The following is a 21,569-nucleotide window of genomic DNA, read 5'->3' as shown; positions in this document are numbered from 1 at the left end:
AGCGAAGTGTTCAAGGTATTCAGATGGACAGTAATGTCACTTAAAAAGGGTCAGTCCGCCACCCACTAAGGATTACGCAAAATAATTTCGAGCCGCCGTTTCATGTCATAAAAGGTATCTGTTGCATTCAGCAAGCAAAAAACTCGATGAAGCACCTTCGCCTTGCTCAGCCATCTTACTTCTGCATGGTACGGGATATCCGGATACTCCACTTCGATGTCATCCAAGAACTCTTTGACTTTTTTTTTTTTTTTTTGCTATTTGCTTTACGTCAAACCGACACAGGTAGGTCTTATGGCGACGATGGGACAGGAAAGGCCCAGGAATGGGAAGGAAGCGGCCGTGGCCTTTAAGGTACTAATTAAGGTTCAGCCCCAGCATTTGCCCGGTGTGAAAATGGGAAACCACGGAAAACCATCTTCAGGGCTGCCAACAGTGGGCTTCGAACCCACTATCTCCCGAATGCCAGCTCACAGCTGTGCGCCCCTAAGTGCACGGCCAACTCGCCCGGTACTCTTTGAATTGACGGTGTGTGAGTCCATGGGATCGAATAAAATTTACCACTCGCACAACTGTTCCGATTACGTCTTTAAGTTTGGCGACTTTTGCACAGATTGCCTCCCGGTGTATCAAGCACTGGATCGCCGCCATTAGGGTAGTACCGCTCTCAGTCATTTTTAATTTTACATAGCTGAGGAACCCCGTGCGTAGACTACGTAATGCAGGAGCTCCATCCATCGTTACACTCGTGAACCGCTCCCATTTTAATCCCATTGACTCAAAAACACACTCCACTGCTTTGAAAATATCGAAACCGGTAGTGGTGTCTTTGAGAGCTACCAAGTCTAGGAAATCCTCGGTGAGCCGAATATCGTCATCAACCCTCAAATGAAAATAACGATCTAAGCTGTGTCCGCAATGTAGGTTGATTCATTGAGGGCGATGGAAAAGGATACAAAATTTGCTGCATTCTCCATTAATTGTTGTTCCATATCAACGGCCATATTGTCTATCCTGCGAGGTACAGTGTGAGGAGAAAGAGAGATTTTGCGAAATTTCTCAACTACCTCCATAGGACAAATACATGCCGCCGCGTCCATTAGGCACTCCTTGATTACATTCCCTTCCGCGAAGGGTTTCCCAGCTTTGGCAATTTGCGACGAACATTTGTAGCTTGTTCGTAAAGTGGGTCCACCAACCTCACTCTCCTCAATCTCCTGTCAGACAAAAATACGGCAAGTCACAACTTTAGTGTTCTTCAGATAATTCAATCATTTATTTATTCCCGTTTTTAAACAAGCATTTAAAAATTAAGACAATAATATCTACAGAACAGTGCTGCTTGAAATTTTCTTTCAATTCTTCCAACTTCGATTAGCGACTGGCGTCTGTCAAATCACCGTAATAATCCCTGTGGTTGGCACTGTAATGCCGTTACAAATTGTGTTTTTTTAAACATAAAATCTCAGTGGCACACTAAAAAATCGGCTGCTCTCTTCGGCCCGGCGGGCAGACCGCTCGCTCAGCTAGTCAAGCTCCTCCCACCACTACCGAAACTACCTTCCCTCAAAGCGCTCGGAGCACTGGCTTGGAGCGCGGCCAGAGCGCTAGCGCTCGGGGAGCGCTGTTTGGATGGCCCTGATCTAGACCATGTGTCAGACACTATTCATTAGCCAATTACAAAATCTTATTCTTGTAATGATATCTGTAGCCTGGTAAGATCGTAAATGTAATAATTTTGCAGTGACGTGCTGACGAATGTGAAATAGTTTCCTGAGCTACTCTTCGAAGCGACTTATTTGGACTGACTTGCAGTCTTGCCTGTATATCTTCTAATCTATCCTGTGTGAGAGCTGTTATTCTTCGCCGTTTTCTTCTCTTATTAGTTACGGAACGAGTACTACGCCACTTGTGAACGAGTTGATGCACGTAGAACAGGGACACTGTCTACAAAATTTTCGAAGGCACCTTTTGACTGATTTCTTCTTCTTGTGCAAATAACACTGGATCAAAAGTATTCTCTGGGCTATAGTGTACTTGACAGTTGCGATAATAACCTTAAACTCACCTTAAAAACCTAATCGTTACTGGCGAACTGAACGACAGAGCTAAATCTGCCGCCTCAGCTGTCATCACTTCTTGACGCAAGCCATATACCGGGCGAGTTGGCCGTGCGGTTAGGGGCGTGCAGCTGTGAGCTTGCATCCGGGAGGCAATGGGTTCGAACCCCACTGTCGGCAGGCCTGAATATGGTTTTGCGTGGTTTCCCATTTTCACACCAGCCAAATTCTGGGGCTGTACCTTAATTAAGTCACGGCCGTTTCCTTCCCATTACTAAGACTTTCCTATCCCTTCGTCGCCTTAAGACCTATCTTTGTCGGTTCAATGTAAAGCAATGAGCAAAAAAATTAAAAAGTAAATAAAATATAGCACAAGCCACATAGCTCTCGCTCGGTGATTCACGCGACCTGCGAACAAAAGTATGAAGTCTTAAACTATACTGTATGTATAATATAATATAATATAATATAATATAATATAATATAATATAATATAATATAATATAATATAATATAATATAATATAATATAATATAATATAATATAATATAAAATAATATAGTATCGTGTGATACAGCTCTTGTAAGAAATGCCTGCCGAGAAGGGTGGACAGCATCTGCTATGTTTAGGAAACTCTGTTACTGTGTTGAATGATGCTGTCGTGCGTGATGTGTGGGATGCAAAGATGTTGGTGGCCGCACAAACACTCAGTCCGAGCGCCAAGGTAATTAACCGTTTAAAATTAAATTTCCCCAGCACAGCGAGGTATCGATCCTGGGACTCCGAGGTCTGAAGAACAAGGCGCTGATCATTCAACCATGGATATGCATAATAATAATAATAATAATAATAATAATAATAATAATAATAATAATAATAATAATAATAATAAATTTATAAAGCAAGTATATAGTAATCCATAGTGAGCACCTGGTAATGAATTTGTATACATATATAAACACAACATAATGATTTTCTGATTTTAAGAAAATGAGTAATATATTTTTTCCAAATTTACGGCTTTAGTAGAGCAGTTGATATTTTTTCCGAACAAGTCTTCGTGAAAAGTGTAAAGTTTCGGAAAGTTTTTCACATTTCACACATCATAAACCTAAAAGAATAATGATCTTTAAACTGCTATATGCACATTCCAACATGGAAGTATTAGACCTTAACATTTAAAGAGGTAACATTTCACTGGCCACTGCTCATTAAACGTACTCATTAGGAAATATTTAATATTGCAAATTACGTTTGCACTGAAGCTCAAGAAGAAACATCAAACACATTTCAGGAAGTGGAATTTCACTTTAATAATATTTAATTTTATGTATGTTTTTATGAAAGGCAATATACGTAGTCAGTGTGGGTGTTAGCAGAGTAATAGAAGGAGTTGAGGTTAGGGAAGCGTACGACTAAAGAGGTAAACATGTTGGTTATGGTGCTTTTAATATAAAGGGGTTGGTAACATGATGAGGAATGCATTTTGTAATTAAAATGTGGCTCTACTTCCATTCATCACATACACTATCCGTTAGGCTCCTCTCTCTCTCTAGCCTGGCCTGCTACCAGTTCCCCCTTACCCACGCTTTATCCTTGTCGCTCCATTCCCTGTTCCCTATCTCCTACGTTCTTCATAGCCCTGATAACTTCCCATGAAATCATACAATAATAATAATAATAATAATAATAATAATAATAATAATAATAATAATAATAATAATAATAATAATAATAATAATAATAATAATGAAAAGTTACGTTTGGATTCGAATCTGCTTATCGACAGTTCCAAGGATGATTTTCCACGCTTTCTCATTTTAGCACCAGGTAATCGGTTGGTCTGTACCTTAATTAAGGCCACTGTCACTTCTTCCGCAGTCCTGGCCTTGTTCTATCCCACCGTCGCCATAAGCTATGTGTGAATCAGTGTGACTTAAAACAAGTATGAAAAAAGTTAAGGCAGAAGCAAATTTTATGGACAGATCAAAAGAACTCACTAATCAAATAGTAGAATTCTATGAAAAGAGTCAAAATATTTTATGAAATGTGTCGATGAAATGAAAACTTACTTTAAATCGGCAGGAATGACAGAAGAAGAAATAAAAAACGAAAAGATTCTAGGGTTCGAAATAGAAAAATAGTAAGTGGACAGAAAAGACAAACAGAAGAAAACGATTGGAACTACTTAAATCAAGGAGAGGAAAGAAACTTACAGCAAAAGAGTGAAGGAAATATGGGCACAAAAGGAGGCAGACAGACACCTCTAAGTGCCTGCGAGTTCTAAACGGGATTATTGAGGCACACCTTGAACCATTTTACCATATCTGGCAGTACCGGGAATCGAGCCCAGACCATCGAGGATTAGAGATTACCCTACGGGGAAGGAAATAATAATAATAATAATAATAATAATAATAATAATAATAATAATAATAATAAAATGCAACACAGCCTAACTAAACACCAACAGTGGAGCAATAAATTGGGTGCATAAGTTTAAATACCTTGGTAAAGTAAAGTAAACTAGTGTCCTCATCCCGGAGTGGTGCAGCTCTTTTCAGCCTCACCGCCAGTGGAGGTGAGCTGCACGTGCCATTTTAACGACATACCAGAGCTCCGGTCATTCTTAAATGACTGTCAGTACCAGGAATCGAAATCGGACCCCGGAGTATGGCAGCTAATAGTGCTAACCGTTACGCTATTCAAGCGGCCAATTCCTTGGTGAGTGGATACAATCAAATGAGGATATGAAATACTAATCATGTTAACTCTAAAATGTCCGACTCGTTGGCTGAATGGTCATCGTACTGGCCTTCGGTTCAGAGGATCCCGGGTTCGATTCCCGGCCGGGTCGGGGATTTTAACCTTCATTGGTTAATTCCAGTGGCTCGGGGGCTGGGTGTTTGTGCTGTCCCCAACATCCCTGCAACTCACACACCACACATAACACTATCCTCCACCACAATAACACGCGGTTACCTACACATGGCAGATGCCGCCCACCCTCATCGGAGGGTCTGCCTTACAAGGGCTGCACTTCGGCTGGAAATAGCCACACGAAATTATTATACTCCAAAATTAAATATTTCAGGACAGAGGAAAAACGTTTTATGTTGTGTTCTTTTTTTCATTGCGTTTGGGCCATCTGTGGACCACGGTACTTGTGTTCTAGCTGTGATTTTGACGTCGTCTGCCCCTTTTGGCGTACTGGATTGTGTTCTTAGCAGCCTCTTGAGCCTTCCTGTTGGCCCAGTATTCCTTCATTTTGACGCTGAATTCTTTCCTGCGCTCCTCTGACCAATTCCTGGCTCTTTTGCGGCTATCTCATGTAAGGGATGTTAGGAAAGGTTTAGTTTTGACCATTAAATGGTATGCATTCCTGTCAGTTATGAGGGCTTGATTAATATTAAGCTCTGCATGATATTTTTCCACTTGCTTGGTCCAGGGAATCCAGTAGCTTTGCCTTTGTTAGCAATCTTGAAGATCTTATGGGATAATCTATTAGGATCCGTTCTGTATAGGTGACCGTAGCAATTCAGACGTTTTCTTCTGATGGCATCTATGAGGTTTTCTTGATGCTGGTAGATCTCACTGTTGGGTTTGTACCATCGCCTTCCATCTGGTAGGATGCTTGGCCCTATTATTCTCAGGAATTTCCGTTCTTGAACTTCCAGGGCTCTTAGTGGGGGTCTTTTTGGTTAAGGATAGACATTCTGCTGCATAGTGGACTGATGGTCTGACTACTGCATTATAGTGTCTCAGTTTTACATTCTTTGATAAATGCTTTGAGGCATACAGTTTTCTAAAGGCATGGTAGTCCTTGTCTAATTTGATTTTCCTTTGTTCAAGAGCCGTTGTTTCACTTAGGTCCTCTGATATCCACTCTCCGAGGTACTTCACATTTTTAGCTCTCTTGATGTGTTTTGTATCACTGACTCCCATTGTTGTAGGGGCATCTTTGATGTTGGTGATAAACTCGGTCTTTCCAATTTTGATCATGAGACCCGCTTTAGCTGCTTTAGATTGCAGTGTTTGAAGCTGCATAGTGTCCTCAAGCGTGTCGTTTGCTAATAAAGTAAGGTCATCAGCAAAGGTCAGGGCCAGGCATGGAATCCTCAAGTTGCCTGCTTTAATCCCCATCCTTAATCCGGTGTTCTCAGGTAATGACCTGGCCCAATCTCTTATGATCTTTTCCAGGACACAGTAAAATAATATGCATAAGATACCATCTCCTTGCCTCACCCCTGTTTTGATTGTGAAGCTCTCTGATAATTGACCTCTAAACTTAACTTTGGAAGTGGTGTTGTGCAGGGTGGCTTGCACCAACCTATTAATTTTTTCGTTTAGTCCCAGTTCACTTAAGGTGTTGAAGAGTGTGATTCTATCCACGGAGTCATATGCCATCCGAAAGTCGACAAATATAGCTACCCACTGTCGCCATCTTTTCTTGCTATATTGAAGGATGGTCTTCAGATTTTGTATCTGTTCAGCACAGGACCTTGCAGTTCTGAACCTTGCTTGATATTATCCTAATTCTTTATCCTATTGTCTTGTTATGTGCCGTTCCAGAATCTTGGAAAAGACTTTGTACGATACTGAAAGGAGTGATATTCCTGTATAGTTGCTGGGATCTGTCTTGCTTCCCTTCTTGTGGACTGGGTGGATAACGGCTGGTGGCCAATCATCTGGGAGCATTTCCTTAGCCCGTATGTCCAGGATTACTTTGTGTATGTGCCTGAATGTTTGCTCACCAGCTTGTTTCAACATTTCTGATACTATTCCGTCTTCTCCAGGAGCTTTGTTGTTCTTGAGATGTTGAATTGTGTCTCTTACTTCTTCATAGGTGGGAGGAGGGATGTCTTTGGTGTCCGGGTTAAGTGGTTCTCAAACTGGGAGGCGCTGCGCATGTTCTTCAGCAAACAAAAGTCCTTGGAAATAATCAGCTAGGGTCTTGATGCAGTCGTCATCATTGAGGCACAGTGATCCGTCTGTTCTCTGGAGGTGTAAAGTTTGGGGTGTGACTGGGTCGTCTATTGTTTTAGACCTTTGTATAAGTCTCTGGAGTTGTTTCTTCCAAAATCCTCCTCGGCTTGCTTAATCAGTTCTTTGTTGTATTTTCTTTCCGCCCCTCTTATGATGCTGGAGGTTTTCTTTCTTTCTGTAATAAAGGCTTGTAGGTTGGCTTCGTTCCATTTGAGCCATGCTAGTCGCCTGCTTTCTATAGCCTCATCGCATTCGTTAGACCACCATGGGTGCTTGTTTCCTTTAGGTCTGTTGGGGATCGTCTTTTGAGCCGCGTCTGTTATAGCATCCGGAAGTGGGTCCCATTTTGTGGTGGTGTTGATCCTATTGATGTGTTGGTTCAGACTCTCTTGGTAACTTGCATTGTCTTCTTTAAGTTTTTTTTTTTTTACATAAGTTGGTATCCAAAATACATTAATTTAGGGTGACACATATTTTTGCATCTATTATTGCATACCTAAAAATGACAAACAAAGGAGTTAGCATGTCTTAGTAGCAGACGCTTACAAATACAAGTTATTTATTTATTTTATTGTTTCAAATATCCCATGAACTAATGCTCGTGGGGCAATAGTTAAAAAGCTGGCACATTTACAATACTAAAGACAAATTAAATAATTGGTAATACATAGCTGATAAATATTTACAATAATTTAAATCGTCCGCCTCTGTGGTGTAGAGGTTAGCGTAATTTGCTGCCACCGCCAGAGACCTGGGTTCGATTCCCGGATTTGCCACGAAATTTGAAATATAGTACGAGGGCTGGAACGGGGTACACTCAGCCTCGTGAGGTCAAATGAGTAGAGGTGGTTTCGAATTCCATCACAGATATCCTCGAAGTGGTTTTCCGTGGTTTCCCACTTCTCCTCCAGGCAAATGCAGGTATGGTATATAAGGCTACGGCCGCTTCTTTCCCCCTTCCTTGTCTATCCCTTCCAATCTTCCCATCCCACCATAAGGCCCCGGTTGAGCGTAGGAGGTGAGGCCGCCTGAGCGAGGTACTGGTCGTATTCACCAGTTGTATCCCCCGACCCAATGTCTCACGCTCCAGGATACTGCCGTTGAGGCGGTGGAGGTGGGATCCCTCTCTGAGTCCGAGGGAAAGACCAACCCTGGAGTTTAAACGGATTAAGAGGAAGAAAGAAGAAGATAATTTAAATTTAAAATACAACGTTTTTCAAGGATACAATTGTGTATTTAAAAGTTTATATAAAACAGAACCAGATATCTTGAAATGAAACCTGATATTAAGTTCATCTAAACAGGCTAAATACAAGTGCATTAAATTTTGTTCAGAAATGTTTTCAAAAATCTCTCTTGAATTTATTGAAATTCAGAACTTATCACAGCATACTATTGGGAATGGAGGAATGAGATATAAGTAGTGTATTTGTTTTTCATACTTATTTACGACATTTTTTAATATACTGCAATCCACAGTACTTGTCTCTGTCCGTCTGTACCACTTGCAGTGGACACGTAAAGACGGTCTATCATACACAAAAGAAGAAGTACAAAAATATGTTGAAATGAAAATATCCACGTGAAACGTTTACGTACAGGTTTGTTTTACGCATGAACGCATGTTCGTTGTATACTTAAAAAGTTATGCTCTGGAGAATAGCAGTTAGAATAAGACTTTCTGCTAACCACTGTGCAATCTGTCGTCGGGAATCACCACGCAAGATGTCGGCGGTTATAGCGGCAAGGCGCTGTCAATCTTTAGTGATAAGGGTAATTTGAATGTGTCTTCATAGTTTACTTCTCTAGAATAGAGAGGAGCTAGAATAGCAAAAAACATACGATTGAATGGTCGCCAATGCAGTTACAAGACCATAAGTGACCAAATTACGTCGAGTTCTTTGGTATGGATATTGTAAATTTCATATAGAGCTGTATTCACAGCCATTACCTTACGACTAACTTATGAAGGAACACGAATTTTGCATACAATAGGATGTAATTCCATTTAGCAAAATATTTTAAAGAATGTGTATATACGAGGCCCATCCAGGAAGTAAGTTCTGATGGACCGTTCAATAAAAATAAAACGTCAGTGAATAATGTTTATTGATGTGGATTCTGGGATACATTACCTATTTTTATACAAATTCACCACCCTTGTTTCCACTTGTAGTGTGGTACCAAATTTGGAAAGCCTGTTGATGTGCATCAGCAGAAAAAAGAAAGCCATCGCTGTCTAAACATTGTCCTGACAGAAACGTCTTCAGTTGAAGGCAGAGATGAAAGTCCCTGGGCGTGATGTCGTGGTTGTGTGGATATGGGAAAAGTTGTCACACCCGAATTACTGCTGAAGAGCCTGAGTGGTTCTTGCTTGTACGGCGCTGTGCGCTGTCATGCAGGAATATTATGCTTGTACACAGCCGTCCATATCTCTTGTTCTGTATCGTTCTCGACATCTTCTCCACTGTGTGTATCTTGAAATTTTCGGGAGGATATGGGAGACTTGTCACGTTTACCTTCGCGCAGTTGAAACACAATTGCACCCACAAAACTGAAAACACATGAGACTGTTGCCACATGTTCCTCCTTTACGGCTGCGCAAGTTTGTCCGGCGTAGAACACCAATGGTGCCTTTCGGCACCTTCGGAACTTCCTTCCTGGATGAAGGCAGGGATATTCTTCGTCGTGATAATCTTCAACTCTTTCTATTAGAGCTGAAACTCGCTGTTCCATTTTCCACAACACTCCTCCTTTAGTCTCCCGACGGCTTACATCATCTGTATACATCATACAACTTGATGGTAATTTTCTCGCCTTCTCTGTCATCACACCCAATACAATATTGAACAGCAACGGACTCACAGCAAGTAATTTGTGCAACCCGACTTTTATTTTGAAGTCCGTTGTTTCTCCAGTGCTACTGTAGTATTCATTCTCACATGTCTGCACATTTCCTGTACCAGTCTAATATATATCTCAGGGACGTTCCTTTTGCTGTTGTCTCGGTACTCTACAATATCATAGGTTGTTTCCATGTCTATGAACATTACGTGTCTTTGTTTTCTCTAAAAAAATTCCATGGTTTTCCTCGGTCCAAATATTGGGCATGTTGTGTTCTGCGCTCCCGCTAGGAATACATGTAAGTTGTCCCTCCGATAAGACAATTTATTCTCTAAGTCTTCCATCTACAATTCTCGCAAACATTCTTATAGTATGATATGTCAGTTTAATGCTTGTGTAATTTCCACATTTTTGGGATTGCCTTTGCTTTTGAAATTATAATTGTGTTGTTCCTTAATTCAACTGGTTTCTTTTCTCGCCGATAAATGTTTGTCATCAAGTACGTCAACATTTTAACACTCTTTTCATCTAGTGATTTTATTGCCTCAAGGATCAACTGCTTTTTATTCTTAGTTAAGGCCCTCAACATATCTCCCAACTGAATTTCTGCAATCACTCCTTCACTGGGTGTTCCATCATATCTGTACCTTTATCGATTTTGTTCTTTCAGAAATTCTTCAAAATAACTCTTCTAAATATAATCTGACTGTCAGGATCAGATTTTCAGTATGCGCCAGGTAATTGAAAAGTGCTACGAGAGGAATAGGCAGTTGTGTTTATGTTTCGTAGATCTAGAGAAAGCATATGACAGGGTACCGAGGGAAAGGATGTTCGCCATACTGGGGGACTATGGAATTAAAGGTAGATTATTAAAATCAATTAAAGGTATTTATGTTGACAATTGGGCTTCAGTGAGAATTGATGGTAGAATGAGTTTTTGGTTCAGGGTACTTACAGAGGTTAGACAAGGCTGTAATCTTTCACCTTTGCTGTTCGTAGTTTACATGGATCATCTGCTGAAAGGTATAAAATGGCAGGATGGGATTCAGTTAGGTGGAAATGTAATAAGCAGTCTGGCCTATGCTGACGACTTGGTCTTAATGGCAGATTGTGCCGAAAGCCTGCAGTCTAATATCTTGGAACTTGAAGATAGTTACAATCAGTATGGTATGAAAATTAGCCTTTCGAAGACTAAATTGATGACAATAGTTAAGAAATTCAACAGAATTGAATGTCAGATTAGTGATACAAAGAAGCTAGAACAGGTCGATAATTTCAAGTATTTAGGTTGTGTGTTCTCCCAGGATGGGAATATAGTGAGATTGAATCAAGGTGTCGTAAAGCCAATGCAGTGAGCTCGCAGTTGCGATCAACAGTATTCTGTAAGAAGGAAGTCAGCTCCCAGACGTAACTATCTTTATATCGGTCTGTTTTCAGACCAACTTTGCTTTACGGGAGCGAAAGCTGGGTGTACTCAGGATATCGTATTCATAAGTTAGAAGTAACAGACATGAAAGTAGCGAGTATGATTGCTGGTACAAACAGGTGGGAACAATGGCAGGATGGTACTCGGAATGAGGAGATAAAGGCTAATTTAGGAATGAACTCGATGGATGAAGCTGTACGCATAAACCGGCTTCGGTGGTGGGGTCATGTGAGGCGAATGGAGGAGGATAGGTTACCTAGGAGAATAATGGACTCTGCTATGGAGGGTAAGAGAAGTAGAGGTAGACCAAGACGACGGTGGTTAGACTCGGTTTCTAACGATTTAAAGATAAGAGGTATAGAACTAAATGAGGCCACAACACTAGTTGCAAATCGAGGATTGTGGCGACGTTTAGTAAATTCACAGAGGCTTGCAGACTGAACGCTGAAAGGCACAACAGTCTATAATGTATGTATGTATGTATGTATGTATGTATGTATGTATGTATGTATGTATTTCTCTCTCATTAAAACTACACAATTTCCCCCATTGATTCGTTTCAATTTGGATATGTCCCATATTGCTCTGGGCCTTTGCTTAGCCATACTCTACATCACATTTTGACCTTCTGTGTTTTCAGCCCCTCCCCTATTTCGTAAGAACCTAGGACGTTTTCTTGAGTTAGCATTTTAATTGCTATTTTCTTATTCCTATAATGTTCATAATTCTCATCTAAGTGAGCCTCAACCCACTTTTTTCTTGACTCTCTTCCTCGAGCACTGCTTAATTCCACAGGAAGAAATAGATACATACATACATACATACATACATACATACATACATACATACATACATCTTCATCACGCGTTTAGTCTGCAAGCCTGTGTCAATCTACTTAACGCCGCCACAATCCTCTATTTGAAAAATTGTTCTGTGGCCTCCTTTAGTTGTATAAACAATGTTGCACTTATTTTTGTTGGTAACACAGAGACACTGAAAATGAAAATGAAAAGTGAAAACCTACAACCTGTTTCCAGTCATTGACCGGGTCAGGGAAGTAATGAATGAAACATATAGGCTGTTATTACAATGGGGTCGCCACTCCTAAGGTGATTTATTAATGAGTGATAAATGCTATGAAATGAGAATGGAGAGTGTTGCTGGAATGAAAGAAGACAGGGAAAACCGGAGTACCCGGAGAAAAACCTGTCCCGCCTCCGCTTTGTCCAGCACAAATCTCACATGGAGTCACTGGGATTTGAACCATGGTATCCAGCGGTGACAGAGACACTCAGTCCCCTTAAAATTACTACGTACTTGTTATTATGTACTGGGTTCTACTGACCGGATTATGTGTACTTTCTTTCTAACAGTTCTAGTTATTATTTTAATCATTAAATCACTAGACCTTTTGATTACCTGTTAAATAAACTTACCGGAACTCTGTATATTGAACGATGTAAAATCTGGCACTTCCATCCTTTAATGTGATTTGGCGGGAGACAGGGAAGTTATAATCATACTACATGAAAATACATTTTTGCCAACAACTAAAACACAAATATATGCTGAATCTTTGTATTTTTGTCGAGGATGTGAACTTTAAACATGATGCCCTATTCATAAGGCTCAAGGTTGAACGTAGTATGACAGCTTAATGCGGACGTGTATGTATCTATACATTTTCCATAGATCTGGGATGTTGATACATTTTAAAGAAGTCACTAGAAGTTAAGGCTCATAATTAGTAAATGTAGGAGCAGAAATACCATTTCATATGTTTCGCTCTTTGGACATTTGCATTATTATTTTAGGACTTATTTATTTACTAGCAAACGTACCCGTGCTTCTGTACGGTTTTCTACTTTGTATACGGATTTCTACGTAAATGACTCTACACGCAGTGAGTAAGATTGTACTAAATTGTATGTCTCATAGCGCTATTCGAGAAACAAAACGGGAAAGACCCAATAATTTCTTCCCGATGTAAGGTGGCATAGGGGAAGTTTTGTTGATAATGGCAATCCACATTTCCTACTGTCGATCACAATCGAGTTCGGGAGTTTCTACTATAACGGCAGCAGCCTCACTTGCCAACTGCCATTCACAATATAGAGGGAGAGTTTTCATTATAGAGACAGGCCCCTTTTCCTAATGCCTGTCACAATTGAGTTGGAGAGATTTGACAATAATCGACAAATGCAGCGCTATCTAACGTATCATCAATCGATACACGGACAATAAGTCATAGTATCAAAGTTGTAGATCTCTCCAAATTGAACGACGATTCTGCTATCCGTTTTGTAACACGACTCACCGTTTACCAACTACCAAGAAACGGTCTGCTCTGCCATTAAAATACATCCATATTTCGATATTTTCCACGACCTGCTCCATGGAATTTTCCTTCAAAGAAAAAAGGTTTCGGGATTAGCACTCGCATACATACGGAGTGATTATGGAAGAAAGTAATACAGTTAAGCTGAAATTAATAGAAAATAGGATTATAAATGAGGAGAGCCGGATAGAACAAATGTGTAAATACGAAGTGGATGTATCGGAAAATAAAATTACCGTGAATAAATTGGAATGGTAAGAGTTACGGATATAAGAAGGTGGTAACAGAGGAGAAATTCGGGTGCAGGGATTGTTAGGTAAACAGATAAGAAGATGACTTATGGTGTTATTATATAAGCCTAAAGAGGCAATGAAAGGCAAGGAATTAAAGCGGAAAACTGAAGTAGAATAGAAATACAGTAAATTAGAGCAAATGCCAGAAAGCACCTTACGGTGTGAAATAAAGGGCTACAATACGCTGTACTTTACAAAACATTAACATGCACCTTAGTCCAATTCTAGGAAGATTGTAACCTCCAACTGTATTCCGCTAATATCCCGGAGAATAGCCGATTGACATCTCTCTTGCTTTCTACCCAAGGAACAACCATGAGTTTGCTAACGCTAACGCTACTTTGCATTACGTCGCACAGACACAGATAGGTTTTATCGCGACGATGGGATAGGAAAGGGCTAGGAAGTGGAAGGAAGCGGCCGTGGCCTTAATTAAGATACAGCTCCAGCATTTGCCTCGTGTGAAAATGGGAAATCACAGAAAATCATCTTCAGGGCTGCCGACAGTGGGGTTCGAACCCACTATCTCCCGAATACTGGATACTGGTTGTACTTAAGCGACTGCAGCTATCGAGCTCGGTAACCATGAGTTTAGAAGAATGGTGACGAAAATGGCAATACGTTACATCCCTGCCGGCAAGCAGTTACAGACGTTGCCATGGTAACCTGTATGTTCGTTGTCGGTCTGTCGGTCACTCAGTGCAGAGCATGAGACCCGCAGGAAATAGTAATTTACTCCGTGATTTGAAGAGTAAGCGAAATTATCAACATAACAAATCTTATTTATAATGAAGGGACGTTTCACATATAGTCCTAGGATTTGAGAGATATAAGAGATAATGGAGGAAAACTGTTCGGGTTTTCCTATAAAACCCCTGTCTATTGACAGATTTTTAAATGAGTAGGCCTTATACTCTAAATATGAAGTTTGGTCGAGATCTATCCAGCCGTCTCGCCGTGATGGTGGATCAAACAGACAAACAGACACGAAAGCTAAAATCCACTGATACGGTCTTGAGTTCACCTAAAACAGATAATGTCTGAAAAAATGGGCAGAAAAAAACGAAATAACAGACAGGTGACCCCTACAAATTTATTTATCGTATTTAGAATTTTTAATTATTTACATATATTATACACATCAATACATAATATATACAGTAAATGCACAAAAAGCATTCTTCTTCCCAAATTATTAATATGTTCAAGTATTTACGTCCAGCTCCTTGTGAGATACTGAAAAAGCTGATTCGTTGTGGAGGTCTTTCAGTGTGCCCTTGAATGCACGGACGGGGCAGACCAATGCTATAATATAGTCCACAGTCTGCTGCTCTTCCCCATAGCCACAGCCAGATGAGGTCCGTTCGACCCCACCCCGCCTTTTGCAGTATGGATCTACATCTTCACTGAATTATGCGGCTCAGAATCCTCGATTGGCTTCTAGGTTCTTAAATCCATGTCACTCACGGGGATTCTGGTTAATGTATGATGTGTTAGTCCGATCTCTATGGACACGGATATTTCCAGGTATTCAAAATGATTGAGGAGTTCGCTTGTAGATCACATGCTGTACACCACGATGATAGTCTTGATTTTAGCCACTTGTTTGTGGCTGTATTGAGGGTAAGGGATTATTATAAATTTTCTTCCCAGTGTTCAGCAGTGAGTGAGATCTTCTTGATGATGATGATGATGATGCTTCTTGTTTAAAGGGTCATCGGCCCATGAGATCTTCTTAAGGATGGTGGTGGGATATCGCGGGAATAAGTCGAGCTAAATTCGAACAATAAAATCCTGAACGGATACCAAATTGACGTCATCTTACTCCAGGAACCTTACGCTGAAGGTAATCTTCAGCTACTCTCCAGAGGAAAACATCGCATGATTAACGTTAGTGGCTTCCTACAATAACTTCAAATATGGGACAGAAATTTACCTAAAAAACAACGTAAGTAGCTATGAGGTCCTAAACGAACTTCAGACGATACTTTTAGGTTAACTAACAGGGATTATTTTTTCTTTCTTTCTTTCTTTCTTTCTTTCTTTCTTTCTTTCTTTCTTTCTTTCTTTCTTTCTTTCTTTCTTTCTTTCTTCCTTCCTTTCTTTCTTTCTTTATTTCTTCCTTCCTAATTCCTGTAATCTCCAGGCTTGGTATTTCACCCGGAATCACTGAGCGATCCCACCTCTACTGCCTCAAGGACAGTCCAGGAGCGTGGTATTTTGGGTCAGTGATGAAACTGGGGAAGAGGACCACTAACACGCTCAGGTGGTCTCACCTACTATGATGAACAGGGGCCTTGTAGGGGAGATGGAGAGATCGGAAGTGATAGATAAGGGATAGCGAATGAAGCGGCCGTGACCGTAAGTTAGGTACTATCCGGGCATTTGCCTGGAGTGGAAGTGGGAAACCACGGAAAACACTCCGAGGATGGCTGAGGTTCGAATCGAACCCCCGCCCCTCCCTCTCCTCTGCTCAGTTGACCTCCCGAGGCTGAGTGGACCCCGTTCCATCCCTCGTACCCCTGTTCAAATTTCGTGGCAGAGCCGGGTATCGAATCCGGACCTTTGGGTGTAGCAGCTAATCACACTAACCACTGCACCACACAGGAGGCTAACAGAGATTATAATATATAAATATGCATAATTTGCAGAAATTCGTCTTAACGTGAAGGGTCCGAAGACAAATTTTTGACTTAGTACGTCAGGAGGTCGGAATTTAGGTTTGATCTTCCATGTGAATCTGATTGAGTCCTGGCTGCTAGATATGCACACGGTAATGAGCGCGTACGTGCAATATGAATGAACTGTAATCCGCGATCAATATTGCTAGGTGTGGTTTCACAATTTATACTCTCGAATGTCTTCGTGTTACATCGTAAAGTGGTAGGAACCGCCCGCTGATCGGTCACGTCATTCGTGACCTGTAGATTAATATGACTATCAAGAAGGGTAATTGCTACTCACAAAGTAATAATTAAACTTAGAAAGTTTATCCAAAGTTTTGAGCAGCACGCTTCTACTTCATGACGTTTGGAGGAAATTATTCCAACCAACTAAAGAAGAGAATATTTTGCGATTGGTTGTGGATAATTGCGGAGGCTAAAATTAGGAGACGAGCGGAAGGATGTGGGTAGACTACTCGCTACAGCACTTCCTGAATGTGAGTGTACGTGGCAGCGGGAGCAACACATTGGTTACCTTAAGAAGTCTAAAATTACTATCAGTCGATTTTGTGGCAAACGTTTTACTCCGGCTGGTTTAATTGGTATTCGAATATTTCGTGAAGGATAATTGACAGATCATGCCTAACCAGCCTGCAAACTTAGGAGAGAGATTAATAACTTCTATGCGAGGGATTGGTAAAAAGTGGCTTTCATTTATTGTCGATTGGCTGACGGCGAATGATATGAGGAAGATGTTCGAATTGCAATGGGGATTTGATATAACCACTTTCATGTTGTAACGCCCCGTATATGATAACAGATATTCTCTGTCATACGTATTTTCTAACCAAAGCTACTGTACCCCTAAAGGTGTCAGTAGAGAATTGCGGACCTGATTGATCCAAGAGGCCGTCTTCTTTCGATAGAAAAGTGCGGTCATGACATGATCGAAAACGAGATAGATTTCTAATATGTTGTTGTTTGAGTCATCAGCCCATAGACTGGTTTGATGAAGCTTCCATGCCATCCTATCCTGTGCTAACCTTTTCTTTCTACATAACTGCTGCATCCTACCGTTCTTGCCCCCTACACATCCCTCGAAAACCAGTCTTCAAGTCCTGGGTGTCTTAAAATGTGTCCTATCATTCTATCTCTTCTTCTCGTCAAATTTAGCCAAACAATCTCCTCTCATCAGTTCGACTCGGTGTCTCTTCATTCGTGATTCGAACTATCCATCTCACCTTCAGCATTCTTCTGTAACACCACATTTCAAAAGCTTCTTTTCTCTTTCTTTCTGAGCTATTTATCGTCTATGTTTCACTTTCATACAATGCCAAGATCCTAACAAAACTCTTCAAGAACATTGTTCTAATTGCTGTATCAATATTTGTTGAGAGTAAAGTTATTTTTTTATTATTTCCTAATTTCCTAATTTTCTGATTTTAAACCAGTGGACATATGCCCTCCTTACTTCTGCCATCGTTAGTTTCTTTACTACCCAGGTAACAATATTCATCCTCTTCCTTTAAGATTTCATTTCCTAATCCAATATTTCCTGCATCACCAGACTTCGTACGACTGTACTCCATTACTTTTGTTCTGGACTTATTTATTTACATCTTGCACTCTGCCCTTCTTGGGGGAGAAGAATCCCAGCCAGCTTCTCGGGGTACGTGATAACCTTTTTATTTATTTTTAAAGTGGGATCAGAGAAGGAGTTGATACGCCGAGTCTCATATTATTTCCTAATTTTAAACCAATGGACATATCAATTCGACGTATTCATAGTGCATGTGAGTAATCAAATATGTCAATACCTTAGTTCTACAATACCTTCTATCGTTGCAACTAGCTGTAAATAAGTGAGCACAAAAATCTTAAATACTATGATTTATTATTAAAAGAAATGAAAAACTTGGAAGAGAAAAATAGGAATAATTAAATAACACTTATATCCGACCAATTAATTAAAGTCAAATGGGCTGAAATTCTTGCCTGTATTTCGACTTGTCACATTAATGTGCTATAAAATACCAAAATATCAAAATATTTACAAACTTTGCTAAATATAAATTATAAAATTACAAAATGTTCATAGGAAAAATTTGAGTGAAATATTGCTCGTTAAAATTCATTCTCTAGTTAGGATTGGATTATTTCATAAGGTGCTTCCTTTTTACTATCATAAGCTTTGGGACAAAGGGATAAGTTTTCTTTCTCTTACCAAAATCTTTCCCTAAATTAACTGTGACTATTATCTCATTCAGATTCATATCTTTAAATCATTTTCCAGCATATATATACTAAGCAACCATCAAAACTAGAATGACACCTAAAACCATATTTGGACTTCTTCCACTAGAGGCCAAGCCAGCGAAAAATATTCTTCCCTGAGGTTTTCAACCGCTTACAATGTAAAGTGTTGGTGCCAAGCTTTGAAATTACTCAATTTTTGACTGGTCATGGCAAATTTGGTTATTATTTTCATCGATTTAGAATCAATCGTCATGATGGCTACGTCTGTGTTTGCGGATCCTCACAAACGGTGGATCACCTACTGTTTGAATGTGCTGCGTTTGAAAGAAGAAGGCATGGCTTGAACTCTCATTTGAATTATTGCAACATTGCATTATCAAAACCCCTGTATCATTTGTTTAAGAAGCCATGCTGTTACAAATATTTTATTAACTTCATCCACTTCATTCTCCGCCGATTAGACACACGAATTAATTTTCATTGTAAAACTGAATATGTATTTTAATTATAACCCTAATATACTATGTAAAATAGCGTACCAAACTTCTTTGGTTATTAAATAATAATAATAATAATAATAATAATAATAATAATAATAATAATAATAATAATAATAATAATAATAAACCTTAAGCGAATATAATAACTTGCTTATGTAACTTACATAAATCAATTGTCACATGAGGGAACGTTTTATTTGAAGTGCTGTATGATATTAATTCATTCCTACGGCCAACTCGTCCGGTAGGTGGTAATAATGAACAATTAAGATAACCTATATATGTCATGCCTCTTAAATAGAAAACCGAGCTCGATAGCTGCAGTCGCTTAGGTGTGGCCAGTATCCAGTATTTGGGAGATCGTGGGTTCGAACCCCACTGTCGGCAGCCCTGAAGATGGTTTTCCGTGGTTTTCCATTTTCTCACCAGGCAAATGCTGCGGCTGTACCTTAATTAAGGCCATGGCCGCTTCCTTCCCACTCCTAGACCCTTCCACCCTCCTCGTCGCCAAATACCTATCCGTGTCGGTGCGACTTAAAGCAAATAACAAAAAAACACAAAAAAGAAGAGAATCCTAGTTAACATTTTCAAGTATATATCTTATTTGTTCACATAAGGATATTTCACGATGACCATGTCCTAACATTATCTTGTAACTAGGATGACCAGATATTCAAAGACAAAAAGCAGGATCTGATCGTAAATGTGATCTAGCAGCGAACTTGATAGCCGATTTCTTTTGTTTCTTTTAAGCGATACCAGGCGTAAACCGTACACAACGAATCGTACATTATTACTCAGTACAGCATGATAGAATTTGAAAACACTCTGACTTCTAGATGCTATAAAAGGGAAGTAACGTGTTCCAATAACGAAAATTACCAAATTTTATTAACCTACTAACCTATTATGCTATTACGTTTGTTTACATTACAAGACACGGTGTTACATTAACACTTTGCAGTGTGAGGTCACTGTGACAGGCTCTCGTACTTTTCAATGAATGAATTGCCTTCAACAATTTTAAGTTTCCGCGCAGTATGTCATAAAACTCTACGCAGTTATAATCCAAGATGCACCTAGTTATTACCATGTGTTTTACATTATCAGGCTTTACCCTGGATTTTCATTTGTCCAAAGATTGTTCATTAATGAAAATACCCGTTCTGTAGGAGCATTTGTAGCAGGCAAGCTTAACACAAATTCTACAATATCACCTATATTCCTGAAGGCAATATTCCTATCTTCAAAATTAGTGAATATTTCCACCCACCTCAGATGAGTTGGTGTACGAGCCGAATTCTATTATTTTACCTTAGTAACTGTGACATATTCCCTGACATTAACAATCTCATCAAAAAGCATTGTACTCAAGTACAAAATCTAATGACCTTTGAACATCACTCCATTCGAACACAGAATTAAGATCTGCCCAAATTAACACACCGAGTTCAGAAAAATGAAAAGTCCACTGGTCTAAGTATTCCAAACAAATGGAGTACATTTTTTAACATTTTCTTGAAATATGAAACGTTAGTTTAGATTGAACAACTGAGGGTACAAACACACAGTCTAGCCTATTTGAGAGTTTTTCCTGGAATCCTTAAGTACTTTACGAGCATCCAAAACAACAACATGTTGCCCCTCTAATAAGTGAATAACACTGTGAAAAATTGCTGCTTGAGTATGCACAAAATTCAACCACACCTTAGACAAGGGATCATCAAAGAACTGTTTGATTACAGTTGTACGCCTGCTTTGTGATTCAAAATATGATTTCAGGGCTGCATACAACTTCATTACTCGTTCAGTGGAAGGTAGCAATGAAAGCCACCTAGTTCTACTGAAACCAAGAACTTTGGAATACTCAGTTTCGACAAAATAACAAAACTCAATCGAGGAGTCCTCACGTACAGTGTAAATGTGAAAACATGAGTAGATTTTCTGCACTACACATTGAACTAAAACTGGAAGACAGTCCGAAGCAGTTTGTATTGCATTGTTGGCAATATGAGCACTGCAACGAAAACCAAAAATGGATTTCACAAGAGACTTCTGCACGATGGATAAAATATTTTTAGATCCTTTCCGAGATGAGCCACCGAAGTTAGTATTAGTGTTGTCTGCACGAAGTGCATCCACTTTAATTTCAAGATGAAAATCATTTAGCGTTTTCAGGACAAGTGACGAAATAATGTCAGTA

The sequence above is a fragment of the Anabrus simplex genome, chromosome 3 (assembly GCF_040414725.1).
Source record: "Anabrus simplex isolate iqAnaSimp1 chromosome 3, ASM4041472v1, whole genome shotgun sequence".
Taxonomy (NCBI): Eukaryota; Metazoa; Arthropoda; class Insecta; order Orthoptera; family Tettigoniidae; genus Anabrus; species Anabrus simplex.
The sequence above is the reverse complement of the archived record's forward strand: the minus strand, read 5'-3'. Positions refer to the sequence as shown.